Genomic DNA, 11,712 nt, shown 5'->3' on the forward strand with positions numbered 1-11,712 from the left:
CACATTCCAAGAAATCTAACAAACTTTCCCTCCATTTTCTCCCAAATTCTCCAAAAATCTTCATCACTTTTTTTCATCAATCTTCATCAATTCTCAACCAAATTGAGTAATTCTTTTTGATTCATCTTCCACATACCTTGCTCTACATCTGTTTTGGTGAATTCGTGGCAAAGGCATCAAGATCAAGGACTGTTCATACCTTGCACAACAATGGCAACTTCATGATTCTCGCACTTGGAGCTGTTTCGAGCTAATCTAATCACTTCAATCATCTTCCTCGTTAATAAGCTCCATCTGTTTCACATAATTGGAGCCAAACACGCACGAATCCAACGCTTCCGTCTCCAAGAGGTTAGATTTCGACCATAGCCTTTGCTTAAATTGTAATATGCATCTTATAGATCGTACTTAGTAGGTGATTCTGAAATTCGTTTCATTGATTTTGGTTAAGAAATGAGAAAGTTATAAGGATTTGAAGTTTCATACGTGATTATGTTTTGGATCAATCCCGTCGCTACAGTGAGAGTTAGGAGAAATAGATCACATATCTTGAATCTACGTTGAGAGACTGAGAGATCGGTATATAGTTTGTTCATTTTGGTTGAGAATAGCTCGTGACCGCATCTGGAAATGGAAGAACGAAGAACAACGAAGAACACGGTCACTTTCTGGAAAATCTGCGTTTGATCTTCTACTGAGCGCTTCATGTTCAAATCCGCGTTTCCCACCAAAACCATCCATTAGCGTGGTGACAGCACATTAAGTTACACGGCGTCGTTTTTGGCTTGGTGCAAGTAATTACGCAAATGCCACTGTTAGCTAATTAAGTATATTACACATTAAATAATTATTCCAATAATTTAACAAACTTACAAAAACCATAAAAAATTCATTTCTAATCCAAATTTAATGAGACTTTTTTTGTTAGATTCATAATTTTCTCTAGTTTTTTATAGGTATGATAACTCAAGTTGTGCTTGGAGAATTTTTGGATTGGCCTATTGATCTTGTTCAAGTGTACATTTTTTGCATGTCTTACCAAAACCTTCATGAAATGCTCATACTTCCAAAGAAATGAATGAAAATGTTTGTGCTTGTTCTGGACATGTTGATGGTGATTTTCATGTAGAGTTTGTGAGTTTTGGATACTTGGTTGATTAGATATGATTTTTTGATTAGAGGTGTGACAATTTGTGTCACACCAAGCTAGGTCAACTTCATGATTTTATTTAAAATGCCTAGAGATGTTGATTTTAGCTGAAATTTTGTGTGGATGATCATTGATATGTCAAGATAACATGTGAATTTTGCTGGAATTTTTGGTTGCATTTTCTAATTGATTGATAATTTTCTTCTCTGTATGCTCATTTTGTGACATTGTGTGACACATGTTGGCATTTTGCTTGTGAAATTCTCATATGGTATTGGATAAAGATGAAATTTGGTATGAGCATTCTAGACACATTATAGTACATCATGGTTTTGATCCCATTCATTTCTAATATGTTGTCACTGTTTTATGATTTATTGAAGATGATGCTTGTTTGGATGCCTTGAATTGGTTTGTATAATTGTGTCTGGACTTCTTGATTTTCATTGACCTACTTTCTTTTGTCCAATTGAGCTGAAAATTGACATGCTATACATTGAATGGGTCCTGTTTAGGTGTGAATTTTTGTGAAATTAATTGAATTGATTTGGTATGCTTTTGAGTGAGATAGTTCTGTTTGGTCATTTGGAGTTGCAAATTGCATGTTTGATGTTAAATTGTGCATGAAATGATAATGGTGATTGATATGAGCATGGGATCAATTGCATTTGCTTTTAATTTGTTTGAATGTGATTTTGGTTGGTTTGCACTTTCTGTTTTGATTTTTTTATCCCCTTTGGACCCTAGGCTAGGCCTAGTGGTCTAGTTTCTCACATTTGGTGTGGATTTTCAGGTTAAAAGTGCAAAAGGCTTACGGGAAAAAGTGCAAGTTGATTAAATTGAGTTTTGTTTGATGTTGTGAACTAACATTGGCTTTATGTTGTAGGTTTGATGCTTGAGCTTGGGCTCATGGCTTGCACTTATGTGCATTAACTTGTGTTGTCTGTATAGATTGACTTTTGCTGTTTATTGTTGGTTTGTCTGAGTACTGATGATACTTGATTGATTTCAGGTACATTTAGTCGCTTACAGTTCTTTAAGAACTTGCTTGCTGTTGCTTGGTTTTTAAACCAGTTGAGGTAGAATCTTTATACTTCATGTAGTCTGGAAGACCTGGCCTGTTACCTGGCCAGGCAACTGTCTGAAGTCCTCCTTAAGAGGCGATGTTTGTGATTGTTTACTTTTGTGCCAAGTAGGTGAAGACCTCTATGAGGTAATTGGCGGAACCCAAGGGATATGCAATCTATCCCCCGTTATTCTGTTGAGTCGTCCCTCTGCTCACACCACTGTGTAGATGCATTGGGACACAAACCCAAGATCTTGTACTTTGTACAGTTGTGTCAGAGTCTTTGAGCGTAGAAGGGTCCCTCCATTCTGGACCCACGCTCCTTTGTCTAAAGCTCTCCCTGGACAGGGATAAGAGCTGTGAAGTCTAATCTTCACTCACCTTTCATCAGCTTCACCTTAGCCCCTCAATGGCAAGGTTAAGAGCTAACTCTGCCTTGTACAGATGACTTGCCTCGGCAGTCCACCCTTGTATGAGCCTCACTTGACTGGATATAGTGTGTGCTTTGTGAATATTTGTTTGCTCTGTTTGCTTGTATGCTTGTATGCTTGCTTTCTTCCTGGATAGGATTAGCTTGCTGTTGCGCAAGTAGGTAGAAACCACAACATAGGGCAATGATGCATGATAACACTAGGCTCGAGTCCAGCTCCCTAGTAGTGTGTCTCCCCTTGGTTTCTGGCTAGAATTTCTTTCCCTTTCAGGGGAACTACATCGCCCTGATCCTCGTTCCAGACGAGGTATGTAGGCAGGAGACCGTGCGAGATCTCTCCGGGCACCCTTTTCTTTTTTGCGTGTGTTTTGTTTGGCAGCTATCAGGCTCGAGTTCCCGACTCCCTGTTAGTCTGTGTGTGCCGTTTCTTCTGACGTCTCAGCGTCTCTTCTGGCTTGCTTGATGACTTGTAGGCTCGAGTTCCCGACTCCCTACTAGTTTGCATGTTCTTTCTTTCCCTTTCAGGGGAACTACGTCGCTCTGATCCTCATGCCAGATGAGGTACGTAGGCAGGAGACCGCGCGAGGTCTCTCCGGGCACCCTTTTCTTTTTTGCGTGTGTTTTGTTTGGCAGCTATCAGGCTCGAGTTCCCGACTCCCTGTTAGTCTGTGTGTGCCGTTTCTTCTGACGTCTCAGCGTCTCTTCTGGCTTGCTTGATGACTTGTAGGCTCGAGTTCCCGACTCCCTACTAGTTTGCATGTTCTTTCTTTCCCTTTCAGGGGAACTACATCGCCCTGATCCTCGTTCCAGACGAGGTATGTAGGCAAGAGACCGTGCGAGGTCTCTCCGGGCACTTTTTTCCCTTTTGTGTGCGTGCTTGACAGTTATAGGCTCGAGTTCCCGACTCCCTATTAACTTGTGGGTTGTTGTGTGCTTGGAAGCTGATGTAAGTCCATCGAGTGGCCTTCGGGTTCCAGTGTGCGTGTGTTTGGTTCGGATGCCGACGTAAGTCCAGTGATTGGCGGTCGGGCTCCACGTTTGCCGTTTTGTGCGTGTTTTGGTTCGGATGCTGATGTAAGTCCAGTGATTGGCATTCAGGCTCCATGTTTGCCTGTGTTTGTGTTTGCTTGTTTGGCGTGCGTAAGCCGAACTACGGCAGCTCTGATTCTCGTTCCAGACGAGATACGTAGGCATAGGATGCGACGTCCTATCGAGCTCTCTTCCTTTTCCCCCCACCTGTGTTGTCTTCGGTGTGTGTGTGTGTGTGTGGTGTTTTAGCAACCTTTTCTTTTCTTAGAGCGTGGATCCCGTCGAGTACGACGAACGTGAGGGGTGCTAATACCTTCCCCTTGCGTAACCGACTCCCGTACCCTTTCTCTTTGGTAGCGAGACCATGCTTTTTCCAGGTTTCTCTGAGCGTTTCCTTTCCCTATCTTGGGATAAATAACGTGCAGTGGCGGCTCTGTGTTGTTTCTATTTCAGCCCGCCGGTTGTTTTTCGCGGATGCGACAGCTGGCGACTCTGCTGGGGATACTAGATAGATGTTGACCTGTGCTGGTCCATCTTCCCTAAGCGAGTCCTTCCTAGCGTTCTAGGATAGTTTAGGTTGCTTGTTTTGCTTTATTTATTGCATTTATTATTCTGACTGTGTATATATTTGCATAAATATTTGCATGCATCATACTATCATGTTGCCGTCCTCTGTGCAGGTGGTTCCTCTGTTTTGGGGTGGGTGTTCTTAGTGGGGCTAAAACCCAGGCCCGAGTATACACCTAGGATTAGTGTGGTCTCATGTTGCCTCCTTCATGTTAGGTCAATATGTGCCTGGCAGCATGATGTACCACAAGCCGGACGAGGTTCATTTGATAGTGCTTTCCTCTGTGGAGTATCCACTTTGGTTGAGTTACTTCATTTGAGTTGTTGACTCTAGTGACCGATCATTTCCCGGATCTTTGGTTTAGACGATCTTAAGAGGGCTACAATGGCACACTCGAAAGGGCAAACCCATTGAGTATCTTTGCCCGATTGTCGAAACTATTATCCGCCTTAGGGTGACCTGTTTAGAATTTACCTGTGAGGGGAGGGTGATTCTTTCAGATGCATTGTTCGGATGGTGACTTTGATGGTGACTAATGGTTCCGCTGATCAGAGTTATATTTACAAGTCGGATTTCTGGCCGTTTATTGCTGTGACGCCGGAGTGTTGTCCGTGTTATTTATCAGTGGGGATCCGTTTATTTCAGGATTCCCCGGGCCGATTCAAAGATTGTGGTTATCTGCTCAGAGATTGTCTGGTGATGATGATGATGATGTACCTGTCTTCCGTTTATTTCAGAACCCTTGAGTCGGATTGGTGATTACATATTCCTTCAGATGGTTGTGATCAGTTCAGAGATCAGGGCTGTGACTCAGAGCAACAGATGATCAGATGACTCGGAGGATGGCACAGTGCATTGCATTCATACATCTGCATCATTCTCATTTTGCATTCACCTGCACCAAACCTACGTCTAGCCATATGGGGAGTATCATTGATTGAGAATCTGGTTGAGAGACATCTTGAATTTCAGAATGCGGATGTCAAAATATTATCTGTCTCGATGAAACCAGAATCAAAAGACAGAATCTTCCTCATATGGACAGACGTTGCCTTCATGCATATTAACCTGTTTGCTGTTTTGCAGGAATCATTGCTTGCGCTCGTAGAACTGTACCTTTGCACTCAACTCGTCCTCACAGATACTTCACCAGACGCAATACTCCCAGACTGATGGATCTCCCAAACACAGATATCCTCGAGCTGAAGGACAAGATGACTGAGCTGATCAATATCATGCAGGGTTTTGCAGTTGGTCAGAAGGCTCTGGCTGATAAGGTCGAGAAGCTCGAGCGAGCTTCAGCTGCTAACAGTGTTGTTAACCTGGGTGGTGTCTCCAACCAGGGGCTGGATGGATCCAGAGACGGTGAAAAAAGAGCAACCGTAGGTATGGTGAACAACAATGCTGATGGATTTGGTGCTGCTACTGGTGGTGGGCCCGGTCTGGGGCATAATCTGAAGGATAGTCTGTTCCCACCTTTCTTTGGGGTTGATGATGACAGGGAGGAGGACCGAGAGGCTGATCAGTTCTCTATGCATAACGAACCGTTTGGGCAATATGGTGTCCAGCCACAAAACAAGGAGATCCAGTTGTTGGCAGAAAAGATTCGAGCTCTGGAAAGCCATGCTACTCCTGGGGTTGTCAACATGTCAAACATGGGGCTAGTCGAGGGGATTGTGATCCCACAAAAGTTCAAGGCGCCCACATTTGACAAATATAATGGGAGTTCTTGCCCGGAGACTCACCTTCAAGCCTTTGTCCGCAAGATCTCTGCATACACTACAGATCAAAAGCTTTGGATGTACTTCTTCCAAGACAGTCTGTCTGGAGGATCCTTGGAATGGTATACCAAGCTGAAATCTTCTGATATCAAAAGCTGGCAGGATCTTGGCGATGCCTTCTTTAAACAGTATCAGTTCAACGCTGATATGGCTCCTAGTCGTACCCAGCTGCAGGGTATGTCTCAGAAAAATAACAAAGGGTTTAAAGAGTATGCGCAAAGGTGGAGGGAGTTGGCTGCCAGAGTGCAACCTCCACTGGTGGACAGAGAGATGTCTGATCTCTTCATGGGTACCCTTCAGGGGGTTTTTGCTGAAAGGATGGTGGGTTGTCCGGTAACCAACTTTGCTGACATTGTGGTGGCAGGGGAGAGAATTGAAAGTTGGCTGAAAATGGGGAAGATCCAGGGAGGTAACGCTTCGTCATCAGCATCTAAGAAACCCTTCGGAAATGGCCAAAGGAAGAATGAGGGTGAATCGAGTGCTGTGTATGCCCAAAGGGGGCACGGTAGGGATCGTTACTACCAGCACACTGCTGCGGTAACCACCCCTACTGGTAATCAGCCTGCACGACAGCAACAACAGTCGCCTCAACAGAGAGCACCGAGAGATGGGTACCAGGTGAGAGGAAAGGGGGTTGATCGCCATTTTGACAGGCCGCCCGTGACATACGATGTTCTGTTCAAAAAGCTGATGGATCTTGGGTTGGTTCAGCCGAGGGTGATGGTTCCGATGAGATCAGATCAGAGGCCTCCCAATTATGATGAGAACGCCCAGTGCGAATTTCATTCTGGAACACCGGGGCATAACATTGAGGGCTGTAGAGCTTTTAAGCATACTGTCCAAGACCTGGTGGAGTCCAAGGCCCTCCATTTTTCACTATTGAATGTTAATGCCGATCCCATGCCGGTACCGGGGCAGGTGATGAGGGGAGTAATCACGGGAAATTCAGATCGCGCCTATGCGGTGGGGGAAGAGACTGACAGTGACTGTGAACTTGAGTCATGGATAAAATCGTGCGTGGCAGAGAACTGGAAGGCTTAAAAAGATCAGCACTGTCACTCATTCGGAAGAGTAATGTTTCTTGTTTCTCAATTTTATTTGCATGAAAGCCATACGTGTTGCCCGACACGTAATGGTTCATTGTAAGGGCCACCTCATGTTCATAATTTGCAACATTTCTGCATCATTAATAAATGGATGTTTTTCAGTCAAAAGCGGTGTTCCCTGTTTTTCATTTATTTTTGCAGTTTAAAAATAAATAAAAATGGCAATGTTTATTTTCATTTTTCTCTTTTTTTTGATTTGTCTCGTTCCGAATTCAAAAATAATTCTCCGGATCTCGTTGATAACAATTTGGTTACACCTCATATGACTTCGACAAACCGAGCTATCATGCTAAAGAAGAAGGCGAAGAAGATTGTGATCTGCTGGAATTAGCCAGGTTGTCAAAACAAGAGGAGGAGGTGATTCAGCCGCACGAGGAGCGATGCAAGATTGTTATTCCAAGCTCCGAGGTCGGAAAGGAAATGAAAATTGAGGCCGCTTCAGAGGCAAGTCGAGAGCAGAATGGTAGCCATGTTAAAAGAGCATGTGGACACCTTCACCTGGTCGTGTCAGGATATGCCAGGGTCGGATACCGATGTCGTTGTGCACAAGCTGCCATGGAAAGAAGATTGTCCTCTAGACAAGCAGAACGCCAATGCCGCGTATCAGAATGACTTTGTTTCATGATATGATTCATCATGAAGTTGAATGCTATGCTATGACATGATAGCAAAGTCCCAAACAGGAAAGGGGCATCTGGCAGACCAGGGCAAGTCGTTTGACCGGTGGAGATAATTCAGACTGAGGTTGAATTCAAGTGAGGGCACTATCAGCGTGCGATCCCGTAAGCTGTTGGGGTTCATTGTAAGGGAGGAATCGAGGTTCATCCTGCAAAAAAAAAAAAAAAAAAAAAAAAAAAAACAAAAAAAAAGAACAATAAGAGAAACGCCTGAACCGAGAAAGAAAAAGAGAGGTTCGTGGTTTCTTAGAAAGATTGAACTACCTGTCATGGTTCACATCTCATCTAACAGCCACGTGTGAACCCATATTCAGGATGTTGAAAAGAAAGATCAAACGGTCAGGTGAAATAATGATTGCCAAGGGGCATTGAAAAACAAAAGAATAAGTGGCAGGAACCTCCGATTCCGATGCCTCCCTGTGGAAGGAGCAATTGTTAATCTGGTACTTGACGGCCCTCGAGGGGTCTACGAGGTGTATTGGGTCAGCATGACGAGTCTTGTCGAAAAGAGCATGCAACTATACCTTAGCAAAAAGTTTATCGACTATGAAACAATACATTCACTGTTCGAGAAAACTTGATGTACTTTGGCATAGGCTGCTCGCCGATTGAGACAGTATATGCTGGTTCATACCACTTTGTGGATTTCGAGATGGATCTGATCAGGTAGATTTTTGAAGAGCCAGCATCGGCCGGACAGGTTGCGAGAGTGCAAAAGAAGGATGACTGATTTGTGATACTCTTAGAAAGCAATCGAGGGGAGTGTATTGTCTGATTACCTCGTCCAACAACCCGTGGAGGATTATCAACCGATGAAGCTTGAGTTCCCTGATGAGGACATCTCGAGGTGCTCTAATCGAAAGATTGAGAGTAACCGATCCCGGAGGAGGGGCCTGACCCTGAATCCGAACGGATTCTGATGTCTGATGGGGAGGTTAAGGTGAATGAGCTTTTGTTGCCCGGATAACGTTTGAATGCACCGACGGTGTGATTGTGCAGAAAATGGTGGTAACCTACAAAGACTGGCATGAGATGTTGTCGTTTGCATTGCATGGGTATCGAACGTCGGTGCGCACATCTACTGGGGCAACTCCTTTCTCGTTAGTATATGGAAGGGAAGCCGTGCTACCGGTTGAGGTTCAAATTCCCTCCTTGAGTGTCCTGATGGACGTGAAATTGCAAGAGGCTGAATGGGTAAGGACCCGGTATGAAGAGTTGAGCCTGATAGAGGAAAAGAGGCTAGCAGCCATCTGTCATGGGCAGTTATACCAGCAGCGGATGAAGCGTGCTTTTGACAAAAAGGTGCGATCTCGGGTGTATCACGTAGGTGATATGGTGCTGAAAAGGATCCTTCCTCCTAAAAACGATCGAAGGGGCAAATGGACACCCAATTATGAAGGTCCGTTCGTGGTCAAGAAGGTTTTCTCTGGCGGAGCCTTGTTGTTAACGACCATGGATGGCGAGGATTTTCCATCCCCTGCAGATGCGGACGCAGTGAAAAAATACTTCGTATAAGAGACCCGCTGGACGAAAAGAATAAAATAGTCCAGGCAAGAATGGGCATCCCGGCGAACCAAAAACAGAATGAAAAGGTTCGGGCAAAATTAGGGATAAAATGAAAAATGTACACCCGACAAGTCGAAAACCTGAAAAGGCGACTTAGGCAAAAAAGGGTATCCCGGTGGACTGAAAACCCGAAAGGGCGGTCCAGGCAAAAGAGGGATTGAAACGAACAACTGCGTCTAGCATGATCGTTTGCGCTTTGGTTAAAGCATCATGGATAGTACCCGGTGGGGATCAGTCAGAAGCGTCTTGTTCAGAAGGCAGAAAGCAGGGAGAGTCTGAGGACATATGGGGTGTAACTGAGTTGGGACTCGATGAGATCACGGGTTTCACATTGCCATTAGGATAGATTTTTCCTTTTTCGCGCAATTACCTCTTTTCAGGAATTGCTTCCTTTGTATTGCTCAATGTGAGCCACACACTTTTCAATCAATAAAATGCATACTCAGTCAAATAATTTTGTTTTTGTTTTTCATTACCGCCTTGATTGCAAAAACATCCGATTATTTTTGATAAAGAATCTTGCATTTTAAGACATACAGGTCCCTTCCGATGCATGCTTATAAGATTGAAAGCTTGAAATCTTATTCGGAAGGATGAGTGACCCAAGTGTTGAAATCTTGACACGCCTGGGGCACGGTTTTATCTAACGGTCTGTTTTGCAGGTGTTGTTAGATGTTTTCACTCACTTGCAGGTGGTGACGAGGAAGCTGTTGACAAGGCAAATCCCCATAGAGTCCAATCAGGGACGGATGAATATGAAGGGATGATGAAGAGACGTTGAGACGTACGACGATCCTTGGAATTAATCAAGAAGACTCTTCAAAATCGGAAGATTGGAAAGTCTGTGGAAATTCCCCGCAGGGTCCGATCAGGGACGAATGAATATGAATGGGTAGAGAAGCGACGAAGAGACGTTAAGACGTCTGAGGACCCTTGAAATTAATCAAGAAGACTCTTCAAAGTCGGAAAATTGAAATTTCTGTATAAATCCCAGGAGTTCGATCTTCGTCGAGCGCGGAGCGATTGGGAATACAAGATGATGGAGCAGAAAAGGTCCAGACGAGTCTGGGAATTCTCAAAAGTGGAGAGCTGATACGAGATTGGGAGGTGGATACCATGGTTCGATGAGTCGACGGGTGTTCTGTACCAACTTTTCTCCTTTCCCCAGCTATATCCCCAAGTGGAGTAGTGAGGACTAACTCCCCAGCAGATCTAAGGTTTGTGGATCCCCTAGCTGAGTCAGGATGGTTATCCCCGACGGGTTTAAAACAGTGTTTCCTCAGCAGCCAGGCCTGAAGGTTGCTATTCCCCGAGTGGAGCGGGTTTCAATGAAATATATCTCCAGCAATGTTCACCCTACCAGTGGATTGGATGAGTTTCTGTAGCAGATTGATATCTGCATCTCCAGCTGAGTTGATTCTATCTATGGATTGCGTGGGTTGTCCCCAGCGGAGTGGCATTTGCTTCCTTAGCAGGGTCAGGATGGTTATCCCCAGCAGGTGTCAGACCGATGCTTCCCCAGTCGCCAGGCCTGAAGGTGGTTGTTTCCCGGCAGAGTATCTGTGAGCATTTTCCCCAGTGAAATCGTCAGGTATCTGTGAGGGTTCTCCTAGCAGAGTCGGGATTGATATCCCCAGCAAGTCGAAGACTGTTGTATCCCCACAGAGTGTTGGTGGTTCTTATCCCCAGCAGTTTCCCGAGCGGATTGGGTGCAAAGGAGGTTCTTCCCCAGCAAGGGTTACCTTTTCCCAGCAGCAGTGTTATTCCCCAGCAGGGTGGTGATCGGAGTATTGTCGAGTTCCTTTCGGCAGAGTGCCTTGTGCTCCCCAGAGGAGTCCCTTGAGGGGGATACTTTTTATGCATTCATCATGTAGAATAAGCATAGCATATTGCATAAAAGAAAAAATAAATCGCGTAGCATTTCCATAATTATGGAGCATTACGCAGAAAAAGTCATGCATCATTGCAAGCATAGGCTAGTCTCAAGTCGTGGATACCGTCTTGAGGTGGTTTCGACAGAAGTTGGAAGATGTTACTCTGATGGGTTTAGCATCATGATGTTAGATCAGCAATATTCCCCAGTAGTGCGATGTTGGAGGAAACTTTTCCGTCGGACAGAGATAGAAATGTTACGCGATCAGCGCGACTCGAGCCGTGGTTGCCGCTTGAGATTTGGTTTTGCCGTACAGTGAAGACGATACTCCGAGGAGTTCAGTATTGTGAGTTTGGAGCAACAGTATTTCCCAGTCATCAGTAAGTGTCTGGTCAAGTTTTTTTTTTTTTTTGGTGTCAGTAAACATCATCATTCGATGTTCAGTAAACGTCGAGTTATTTCCCGA

The sequence above is a fragment of the Lathyrus oleraceus genome, chromosome 6, assembly GCF_024323335.1.
Source record: "Lathyrus oleraceus cultivar Zhongwan6 chromosome 6, CAAS_Psat_ZW6_1.0, whole genome shotgun sequence".
In the NCBI taxonomy this organism is placed as follows: Eukaryota; Viridiplantae; Streptophyta; class Magnoliopsida; order Fabales; family Fabaceae; genus Lathyrus; species Lathyrus oleraceus.